General features: G+C 27.4%; 1 long non-coding RNA gene across 3 annotated transcripts; it reads left to right on the top strand.

The window, feature by feature from the left end:
• The first annotated feature begins 2,020 nt into the window (after positions 1-2,020).
• LOC136077880 (uncharacterized) lies at positions 2,021-8,353 on the top strand. Of its 3 annotated transcripts, none has more exons than XR_010637334.1 (3): positions 2,021-2,103; positions 7,830-7,902; positions 8,160-8,353. It is a non-coding gene; the product is annotated as an uncharacterized LOC136077880 (long non-coding RNA). The 3 variants fall into 3 exon arrangements; XR_010637333.1 differs by lacking the exon at positions 2,021-2,103 and adding an exon at positions 7,637-7,760; XR_010637332.1 differs by lacking the exon at positions 2,021-2,103 and having other exon boundaries at positions 7,766-7,902.
• Positions 8,354-12,813: the final 4,460 nt, after the last annotated feature.

Raw genomic sequence — 12,813 nt, 5'->3', positions numbered from 1 at the left:
AATATTGAGAAAGAAAAAGTCTTGGAACGAATTTAGTAGGGTATATATTTATTTTCTCAGTTGCAAATTAGTAATAAAATATTCAAGATGAAAGTCAATAGTGCTATAATAGGATGTTCCAATAGTTCCTATATACGAGAAAAATGAAAAAAATAAAACATGTTTTAAACACGAAGGGAAGATACTATTCGAGTGTGGATGTGAGTTACCATTCCTAATATATTGTTTCCCAAGTTTAAAAGGAAATAGTTTAAAAAGAGAACACTGGATTAGTCAGCTTAGAAGAGAAGAAAGGAAGTGCATGGAAATCCAGAACTGCTGATAGAGTATGCTCCGATCATTTTGTTGATAAAATACCAACTGTTATGAACCATAAACAATAAATATGGGTTTGATCAACCTGAACAAAAAAAAGCAAGAAGAACTTTATTAAAGCACCAAATCACTTCTTTACCATGTTCTATGCAAAATGCAAGCTGTAGAACCTTTGTTGACTAAAAAAAGTATTTTCACAGAGTTTCCAAGTGTTAGTTTTAATACAGATGTTTTATCACCTATATTATCAGACCATACGTATTCATTGAGTTTACCTCTACCTAATAAATGTACTTCATGTGAATACAAACCTTCTATTATCACCTCTTATGTTAGTAAAGTAAATATAGTAAACATAATAGCCTAACTACTCAGTTAAAAATTTGAAAATAAAGCAAACAGTCACGTTTGTTTTATTTTCAATTATTGTTAACTAATCTCTAAACAAAAATTTTCTTGGAGATTAGTTAACAGTAATAAAAAAATGAACTTTTATACTGGTATATCTTCCATTGCTATTTTTGACGTTGTTTTTAGTTTGTTAAAACCATTTTTATCCTTTATTCGTTATTGGAGAGGTCCAAAAGACTCACGTTGCGAAGCTAAGCAGCTAAAAAAAGTTTACAGTATTTTTTTCGGTTCATCCGGACTAATTTCTGACTAATCCGAAAATTTGTGCAGCCGTGGCGAAGTGGTTAGAGCGCTTGCTTTGTAAGCAGGAGATCCAGGTTCGAATTGAGCTCTGGACAATTTTCGCGTCACAGTAAGGAAGGAGGCGTGAACTTCCTGGTTAAATGCACTTCCGCGGTGCTCTGTGACAAGACCATTAGGACTTCTTGGGGCATCTAAAAAATAAAAAAATAAAAAAAAAACCAAGAGTAAGGTGAGTTTGGGAAGAACGAAAATATCTTAGAGTGAAAGACAGAAGAAGCGTGTTAGAAAGATTGCATAGAGAAAGCAGACAGGAATTGCACACGATGTTAGAAGGTGCAAAATGGACTGTTAATTCGGTCTCCTAATTAAAGTACGCCGACAAAGACTTGATTCGAATTCACTTGATAGAAGATCTTTCTTATAATTTTACGACAAAGTTACTTTTACGACAAAGTAACTTTGTCGTAAAATTATAAACAAATCTGCTATCATCTGGTTCTTTGTTCTTTAGTTTCTTACAAAGTATTTCAACGTTCAAATAGATGTTTTTAATAACTTGTGGTTATAAAAATTGACGTATTTTTAAAAATTTAACGCAGAACAGCTTATCAGTATAGCGTTATAGTTCATGATGCAGACCTTTCTAGATTAGTTAATTACTAGTAAAAATTTATTAAATTTTGTCATAATTTTTTTTTAAATCGAAAAACAACAAAATTTTGAATTGTTATGTTGTTATTATTCAAAAAGTAATGAATTGTATTTATTTAGCACTACCCAGTGAAAAATAAAACCGCGTCCCACATGGGTTCCGCGTGGGTTCCGTGTGGGATTGATGGGATTTACGTGGGACGGATTTTCCCATGTGGTATCCGTATGGAAATTTGTCATCTTAAACCCATGTGGGAAATCCCACATGGGTTACATATGGGAACCATATGGTATTTACACACATGGGAAATCCCACGTGGGTTTCATGTGGGATTTGCATGGGAATTAATTTGAAAGCTGGAAACTAAAAAACAAACTTTTTAAAAAAAACTAAATAAAAATTTTTAAATCGACATTGCATTGCGTTACGTTTATATTGTGTGAAAATATTTTATATTAATATAGAGAATGGCAAGCAAGTATGTAAGTACCACGAATAATGTTTATCTTTCTTTACAGAAATAAGATTAAGATTTGTGCAAATAGACGCATTATTAGGATGATATAATAGTTATTTGAATATAGATCTTGAGTATATTATCTGCAAACAATTAACTGATGAAAGTTCAAATGTTGTCAAAAACCAAGCATGCATGCATGGGACACTAAAGTGTCCCACAAAGAAATGCAGGTTTGAAAGTCAAAGAATTCCCAATTTTCTTTGTTAAAAAAGAAAAAAATAGGGTGGTGGTGGTGGGGGAGATAAGTTTCTGTAACTTTTTTTATGCTCCAAAACTTTTAACTTTAGATATAATAAGGTCCTTATGACTTAAGGGACTTACAAACTACATTGAGGAACAAAAACAGGATATAAACAGAAACTTTTCAATTTTTAATCTGGAGTACCACAGTGTTATTGGGAATAAAGCCTCTGGGTCCAGTTTTCAAAGTAATATAATTTAAAGTAATGTTTAAATAAAGTAGTATACTTTAAAATGCATATAGTTATACATATAACTCCTGATATAGTTATACATATTATTCCTGATATAGTTATACATATAACTCCTGATAGTTAACTATATGTATAACTAGTTATACATATAATTTGTTATAGAAACTTATTTTTTAAGGTTATGCTTGAACAAATTAGTACCAATTAATTCAAATTTAAGATTTAGTTAAAGTTCAAGTTAAAGTTCTTATTTATTCATTGTTTTTGTTAATTTTATATTTATTTGTTCAAATTTGTTAATTAGTACTATTTCTTACTACAGTAAGAATGTTTATCATTGTTGAATGTGATTTTATTTGTTAATTTTATTTTCAACATATTTTGACAACACCCTTTACATTTTAAATGATGACAGCTTTACTTTTCTATTGATGTTAAATTTATTACGTTTCAATAACTCAGATTGTATCATAACTGAATTATTGTAAGCTTTGTAGGGGTTTGTTGTATGTCAAATGGTGTTTTAAATAAAGTAAAAATAATATATATATATATATATATATATATATATATATATATATACACAACATTAAAACAATAAAATTGATACAAAATTTCACTTTAAAACGAATACCATTAACATTATGATGATAATAGCATTAGGAAACTAGTATTTATGTATTAATATTATACTATAAATAAATAGTTTTTTTATTCGTTTTATAAAATAGAGACTGACAACTGATAATTAATGGAAACAAATACAAATTATAAAAATCGTGTAAACTTCATTTATTATTTCTAAATACTATATTAATGTTAGTCTACAAAGTTAAAATCAATTTAAAGCATTGTTATTAGTTCTTTTGCGATTCGCATTTCCACTTCTATAAAATAGGTTCCAAATTTATAAAATAGGTGGTCAAAGCTTGCTCAATAGGTAGGTTCTCAGCATAACAATGCTTTTTTTTTACACTTTCTAAAGAGAAATATAGCAAATTGATTGCTTATTTTACCTAAATCATAGGATCATCTATGCATAATGATGTCAGATGATGACCCGGTTTATTGAACACCTTCACCCTTTATCAAACTCAGTCAATTTTTTGCCATCTCCCATTGAAAATGATGTCAGTTTTTGTTATCGTATTATGATGGTATATCTGAATTGTTAATATAATATAAAAAATGCATATACCATCAATTTTTTTCTGGTTCAATTATACATTTATTCTCAACAGTACTCAAAGTAAAAAAAAAACAACAAATTGTTCTTTCAGATAAGCAAGCTAATTTCTGAATTTAAATTGTTTTTCCTATGATCCTCTACAGTTTTAAGCAACAAAAGCAAGAAGTTTTTAGACCACATTGTTGGTGTAAATACCTCTAAAACCTGCTCATAGCTAGCAAAAATTGTTTTACTTTTTTTTAAAAAAAATAATTTACTTTTTTTTTTAATTCAATTTTTTAATTGACATTATTTTGGTCTCAACATTCCCTCCCCATTGTTAATTATTGTTAAACTCACACTGCCCCTCTATCTACTGGCATCATTTATGGATGATCCCATAGCCTAAATACTATATATTTATATATATATATATAATTTTTACTTTATGTACAACACCATTTGATATACAACAAATTCTTACAAAGCTTACAATAATTCAGTAAAATTCAATCTGAGTTATTGAAACGTAATAAATTTAACATCAATAGAAAAGTAAAGCTGTCATCATTTAAAATGTAAAGGATGTTGTCAAAATATATTGAAAGTAAAATTAAGTTACTAATAAAATCACGTCCAACAATTATAAATATTCTTACTGTAGTAAGAATTAGTACTAGTTAACAAATTTGAACAAATAAATATAAAATAGTGAAAAAACAATGAACAAATAAGAACTTGAACTTGAACTAAATCTTGAATTTGAATTAATTGGTACTAATTTGTTCAAGCATAACCTTAAAAAATAAGTTTATATAAAAAATTTTATGTATAACTAGTTATACATATAGTTAACTATCAGGAGTTATATGTATAACTGCATGCATTTTAAAGCATTTTATTTAATTTATATATTACTTTAGATCATATTACTTTGAATACTGGACCCAGCAACTTTATTCCCAATTACACTGGGTAATCCAGATTAAAAATTGAAAAGTTTCTGTAAATATCCTGTTTTTGTTCATAAAACTTAAGTCCCTTAAGTTTTATGAACCTTATTATATATAAAGTTAAAAGTTTTGGAGCCTAAAAAAAATTACGGAAACCTCCCTATCTCCCCCCTATTTTAATTTTTTTTTTTAATAAAGAAAATTTGACTTTCAAACCAGCATTTTTTGTAGGACACTGCAGTGTCCCATGCATGCATGCTTGGTTTTTGACAACATTTGAACTTGCATCAGTCAATTGTTTGCAGATAATATACTCAAGAACTATATTCAAATATCATATGAACATGTTAGAGAATGTTCATATGATATTTAAACATCACAAATTTAATAATATTGTTGTGATATGTTATATAAATAATACCATAATAGATTATGATATGAAAATAAGATAGGGTATAAAGGCAATGATCAAAGAATAAATTTACTTATAGAAATTTAGATGTTGGTTTATTAGTTTCAGAATATTATATTATGTGTGACCGCGGCCTTCTATAATAACAGGCCTTGACATTGCGCAACAAATTTGTTAAACTGAAGGCCAATTCCTAATACTGTGTTTACATTTTCATCTTTTCACATTAGACAAAAGTTTGTGTTCGCGCTTTTTTAATAAATCTTTAAAATTTGATTGGTTTATAAATTAGATAGCGCAACTTCAAGACGATAACGTTGTAAGTTTCAAGGCGTTAACATTGTAAGGTAATAATATTGTCAAACTAACAATTAGTTTTTTTAAATGCCTTTGAAATGCTGTGTATCTCTTTGCAAGTCGAACTATCTCAACTACAACAAAAATATCAATTTATACAATTACAACTACAATATCAATTACAACTACAACGAAGTTTATATGATTGTTTGTGTATTGACTACAAGTTGCCAAGTATAAGGACTTTAACACGATTGACTTCAAAAATAAGCTCAATGGAGGACCTAAGTTTCATAAATAGTATTTTTATGAATTTAAATCCATTAAAAAGAATTTCCATACTACTAATTGATGAGGTCTATGTCAAAGCTTCATTACTTTACCAAAGAGGTGCTTTGTTTGGTCAAGCAGTAAACTACCCTGAAAAGTTAGCTAAAACAATTTTATCATTTATGATTAAATGTCTTTTTGGAGGTCCAGAATTTATATGTAGAGCTCAACCTGTTGCAAATCTTTCCTCTGAATTTCAGTTTGCTCAATGTCAACAAATTGTCTATACAATAAATGATATTGAAAATAGTAAGACACTGGTAATAATTACTGATGGTAACCGTGTAAATCAAAGATTTTTTGCAATGTTTAAAACAGTTGATAGTAAACCATGGTTAACAACATCAGGTATATATTTATTGTATGATTATGTGCATCTACTAAAATCTATACGAAACAATTGGTTGACAAAAAACATTGGGAACTTCAATTTTTGAACAATAAAGAACTTGCTTTGGCTAAGTGGAGTGATTTAGAAACTATATATAAAACTGAGTGCAATAGTCTTTTTAAATTCTCTAAACCTACAGCTAAATCAGTTTATCCAAAACCAATAGAGAGACAATCTGTAAAGTTTTGTTTGTCTGTTTTTTGCAAAGAAACAGTAGCTGCATTAAGAACGCATCCAGAGATTGAAAATAAAGCATTTGAAGGTACAGCTGTATTTATTGAAAAAATAATTTTTTTTTCGAATGTTGTTAGAAATCCACTCAGTTGGTGATCAACAGATACAACTGCTACGAGATATTGCTGAACTGTCAAATTTTATGAAACCTACAGGTAAGCGTGTAAAACAGCTTACGCTAGATACTAGCAATGCAATAGCGCATTCATGTTATGGCTTTATTGATCTTGTAGAAACTTTGTTGAGTAATGGACCAAAGTATGTCTTATTAGGTTGGTTTTCAACAGATCCACTTGAAAAAGCTTTTTCTAAGCTTTGACAGGCGAACTGGAGGTACTTACTTTATAAACGCTAAATCTGTAATTGAAAAAATTAATATTCAACTTACTAAACTGATATTACAACTTGACATTCCTGTTGATGGTATCGATGGTCATACTTGTGACATATGTTTTAGAGATATTTCTACTGATGAAAAAGAACTTCTGGATAATATACATGATCTTGAAAGCTCAGTTAATAAATCTACATTAGTGGCTATAGTTTACATAGCTGCCTATGTGCAAAAAAGCGAAATAAAAATTTATGATGATTCTACCAATTATTATTATAAATATGGAAGTTATCTGTATAGCCTAAACAGAGGCGGACTTGAAATTTTATTTCATTGCTGCTAAATATTAATTTAAAATCACAAAAAAACAATGCAGAGTATATTCTAATATTCTGCTAAAGAATTACTCACTAATTACCACTCCCAAAATACTAAAGCTATCATAATTTATGTGAAAATTAGTTTTGTAATTAATTATGCTATTTACTTGTTATGTTTTTTATTTTCTCATTAGCCTATATGTCTTTCAATATGTTTGGATTTGTAAATATTTACCCTGTTGAGATATATTGAGAAAAGTTGATTCAAGCAAAAAAACTTTTTTTTTGCTTGAATCAACTTTTGTTGGTGTTTTTTATTGTTGATGATTTTTATTGTTACCATTTTTAGCAAAAAAAATTAAAAATACAGTTATCTTTTTAATATATAGATATATACTTTGTTATGGTTCTGCTTGTTATTGATACTATTTAATATTACATAAATATTCTTAATGAAATTTGAAATACGAAAAATATGATTATCTTTTAACAACTTTGTGGTTTTCTTTTTTATATTTCCGTCTTTACTAGAGATTATTATTAGAAAACATAGACTGCCATTACACCCTACCTAATATAAAATATATCAATATAAGTAAAAGTGACAGTTTAATCGGCCTTCAGTTTTTACGGCATTTTGCGCGATGTCAAGGCCTGTTATTATAGAAGGCAGTGTGTGTGACGAAAAAGTAAAGATACTTTCGCATCCAGTGGCTATTGCACCCAACGTCTACATCATTGAATAAGTAGGTTTTTACATTTTTGTTTTTGTTTTTTTGTTTAACTACTTATCCTAATTGATCACTTTTTTTCAGGATTCTCCTCATGGGTTCAAGCTCATTACGCATAATTTGTGTTCAATTACCCATAATACGTTAGTCATTGCAAGTAATAAATTAGGAAATAATTATTTGTGAAATATTGTAGTCATTAATGACTTCAACCTGGCTAATAATTAAAATTGCTCGACTAATAAGGTTCCTTACTAAAATTGATCTCTCTCTCTCTCTCTCTCTCTCTCTCTCTCTCTCTCTCTCTCTCTCTCTCTCTCTCTATATATATATATATATATATATATATATATATATATATATATATATATATATATATTTATATATATTTGTATTTATATTTTTTTTTTTTAGAAAATGTTTGAAGAAAGTTAGAAGATACTAAAAACCTCGGTAAAAAAATTGGTATTATGCAAGACGAAGCGATTTAATTAATTCAATCGACAAAAAACGGCGTGTAAATCGCAAAAGAAAAAATAAATTTTTAATATTTATTTTGGATGTATTGATTAATAGCATTTATTTTACAATAAATTCATTTTGAAACACGTTTTTTAATTTTATAAAATTTCGTCATAATAGTTTATGGTAAATCCCACATAGGTTATAGGTGAAAAACATCACATGTAAAAGATCAAAAATGCTACACATTTTGAATACCAAATGGGATAAAGTAGCAAATACCAGATTAAGTTAAGCCTCTCTGAAAGCTTCGATGATTAATTTTAAATTACTTAATTTAAGTAATTTTTAAATTAAAAGAATTTTAAAAATTATCATAGAAGCATTCGGACTTTCATTTGTCTAGTATTGACTACTTTTATACCATTTGGATTAAAATATGTGGCATTTAAGATCTATAACATGTAGTATTTTCCACCTATATCCCATGTAGGATTTACCACATAAAACCCATGTGGGATTTACCATATGAAACCCACATGGGGCAAAATAATAATCCCCATATGGGTTACATATGGTAAAAACCCACGCGTATCCCACATAGGATTTACCATATGGAATCCATGTGGGATTTACCATATGAAACCCACATGGGACAAAATAATAATCCCCACATGGGTTACATATGGAAAAAATCCACGCGTATCCCATGTGCGCTTTTTCACTGGGTATGTGCATTATATATATATATATATATATATATATATATATATATATATATATATATATATATATATATATATATATATATATATAAATTAGTAAAAACACTTATCTAATTTTTAGTTGTCTTCAACAGCATGTTTCACCATCAGTAGGTTTATCAGAAAGAATGTCTAAACATTAAAAGAGTTCAGGGTTATGGTCAGGGTTAGGGTTTAGACATTCTTCCTGATGAACCTGCTGATGGTGAAACATGTTGAAGACAACTTAAAATTAGATGAGTGTTTTTATTAATTTATTATTGCTCTGTTCTTTAAGAACATTGAGCATTCTATTTGTGTGTATATATGTATGTATATATATATATATATATATATATATATATATATATATATATATATATATATATATATATATATACATATACATATATATATATATATATATATATATATATATATATATATATATATATATACACACACACACATATATATATATATATATATATATATATAGGTACGTGTAAATCGCGATTTACGGAACCGATTTTTATGCTAAAATTTTGGTTCTCGTTTTTTTAACTCTTTTTTAGGCAGCGTGAGGCAGACGTAGTTTTGTGGAGTTTTTTTCTAGAAACATATATACACATAGATACTTTTTGGAAAGAAGAAAAGCTAATCTTGATTTTTTAAAGACTTTTATTACGGTTACTAAAGTTTTTTATGTGATATTTTGCTCTTGAATATTAGGTTGATGTTCTCTTATGAATTTGTGGTCGAAGAAATGTAGAGTCCGCTTTTTTTATTATTAAAATAGTTTATTTCATGCATTTTCTATGCACATGCCGAATTTCAGCGAAAAATAATTATAAGCAATTAGTTTAATTAGTGTTATACCAAGTGTACCACTTTTTTCAGGTAGCCTTAGGCAAACGGTTTTTTGAGGTGGTTTTCTTTAGAAACATACATAAACCTTGACAACTTTTGAAAAGAAGAAAGGTTTGGCTTAATTTTTATATAACTATTATGTATCGCTACCATACTTTTATATGGAGTATTTTGCTGAGAATTTTGCATGAAAATTTGGTTGATGTTGTCTAGTGGATTTGTAGTCGAAGAATTATAGAGTCCGCTTTTTTTATTGTTAAAATAGTTTGCTTCATGCATTTTCTATGAACATGCCAAATTTCAACGAAAAATAATTATAAGCAATTAGTCTAACTGGTGTTGGACTTTAGGTACCTTATTTCGGTTTTTCTGTTGTTGTTGTTTTTTTGGTAAGCGAAATCCGGGTGGGGCCGAAATCCAGATAAGGGGGCGATTCAAATAAAAATCTTATTTTGAATTATTTTGATTTATATTATTAGATTTAATTTAATATGGACAATATTAACAAAAATATTCTTGCTGCACTAACAGATAGTAAGTTCAATTTTTTTTATTCATAATAATAGTATTAATGACTATTTTCAAATCCATAAATAATGATTAATGTAAAACCTTAATTAATTTTTATTTAACATAAAAAAAGATTAATGTTTCAGTAGCAAAAGTTTTAATATTTTAAAAACACTAACATTTAATATTTTAAAAACACTAAGAAGTTTTTTGTTAAGATTAAACTAATGAAGTATGTAATATACTTATTTATATGTGGTTTATTATAAAACATATCATTGTTATTGTCTTTTATAATGTATGGATTATATACTTCTTTATGATAAAATTTATCTGTGATAAAGTTTATCTGTGATGAGGTTTATCTGTGACTTTTTTATGATAAAGTTTATCAGATAAAGTTTATCTTTGTATTAGTGTTTAAATCATTATACAAGCATGTCTAATATTAATTTCTTGTTTAGATCCTACCCAGCTTTTTGCAGATTTTTTAAGATTTCGTAAGTATAAGTCACATAAATTTTGGGTTTATTCATTACAAAAATATTTACATAATCACAAAGAGAAAATAGTAAACAATAAGTAAATGTTAATAAACATTTATAATATCTTCCTATATAAAGAAACACTTAAAAAACATAAGGTAATGTTTTTTACTTATTGTATACTATCTTTATCTGTGTTTGTTGTTTGTTAATAAGTTTATAACCATGTTGCTTATAAATATATTATCTTTATATTTTTTATAGTTATATTTTCATTGTTTATTTTCATTTTGTTAGTATAGTTGTTGCACCTCAATTTTAATTAATTTCAAATGATATTGTGTACAATTTTTAATTTAATTTTAGTTGAATCTACACAGCCTACCACTGGTAAGATTGTATAATTTTGTATATGTTAATGACCAATTTCAAAGTCATTATTTGCAATATCTATTTTTTATTACAAATTTTGAATTTTAGTTACATCTTCGTCTTCACCAAATGGTAAGTTTAACCGATTATTACATTTTAATATGTGTGTACATATTTTCGAGGGTTACAATATAAATTTTTTATTAAATAATTTTCAACCTTTACATTCTTTACAAGTTCCTTCTACATCTGCTATGAGTGGTATGTTTACAAATTTTTACTTTTAAATATGTTTATATATATATCTTGGCAATTAAAGTATTTATTTTTAATTACAACTTTGATAACCTTTAGTTAGCTACAATCTTTAGCAGCTACAACGACTAGTAAGTTAATAAACTATTATTTGCAAACATGTACACACCTTTTTTATCAATTGCAAATTTTTATAAAAACTTTTTTTATCTTTAGTTACATGTGCACAGTCTTCTGCTAGTAAATTTATGATTTAGAAATGTTTCTGAATAATTATTGAATTTATGTTTCTACTTATTTACAATATTTAATACATTAGTATTGTGTTATCCCTCAAAGTGCAGTAGACTGAAGTTATTACTATTATTAACATTTTTTAAGCTATCATTGAATAATATGTTGTTCATATTATTTATTCCGCCTATCACTTTCACAATTAATTTTTTTATATTAAATTTTACATAATGCTATTAAGTACTAATCTACTACCATTTCTAAGTTTAAAAGATATTATTTGCAAACATGTAAGTTTTGTAGCTTGCAAATATGGTACAGCAAGTTTTGTAGCTTGCAAAAAGAGTACTGCAAGTTTTGTAGCTTGCAAAAAGAGTACTGCAAGTACTCTTTTTGCAAGCTACAAAACTTGCTGTATAATATTTTTGATAGACGGCTCTGGCTTACCTTCACGTGGTGTCTATTGTTAAAAATGATTTATTTAGTTTCTATATTGGAATTTTAAATAATATCATTTACTAAAAGCCAAGACATAAATTTATTATATTTTGTACATTAAAAATTTATATTTTGTACTTTAAAAATATTATTTTTAAAATTAGTTTTATCTTTGGTTTATTTTTAGGGTGGATACTCCAACTTTCATCTTGTAATGTGGTAAAGATTGTAATGTGGTAAAGATTTGTAAAGTTATGTCTCTCTTTTTAAATAAACACATTTAAAAACATTTATAAAATTTTTATTGACATTTTTTTCAAGTTTGAATAAGAAGGGAGGGGGGGGGGGAAATATGGGGGGGGGGGGAGGGTGTTGAGCGTGGCACACGCCCCTTCCCTAACTAACATATTAAAATAATTTAAATACTTATTTCTCTTTTTCCACCAAACTCAATTTATAGCCTTTTTTCAAATAATTAAAAAACTTTTTTTTTAGGTTGAAGGCTGGGCAGGAAGGGGCGTCGGACATGGCACATGTCCCGCCCCTAATGTCAATTTATACACCACTTGCATATGCTGTAAAGTAAGAAAATATAATTTAAACTTTTTTAACACAAATTATATTCAGTGTTTTTTAGGTTAAAGTATTTATAAGAATGTTACATTTCACTTGGCGGGTGTTAAAACGTGACAAAGACAT

The sequence above is a fragment of the Hydra vulgaris genome, chromosome 03 (genome assembly GCF_038396675.1).
Source record: "Hydra vulgaris chromosome 03, alternate assembly HydraT2T_AEP".
In the NCBI taxonomy this organism is placed as follows: domain Eukaryota; kingdom Metazoa; phylum Cnidaria; class Hydrozoa; order Anthoathecata; family Hydridae; genus Hydra; species Hydra vulgaris.
Note: the sequence above shows the minus strand (reverse complement) of the source record. Positions and strands in the feature narration are given on the sequence as shown.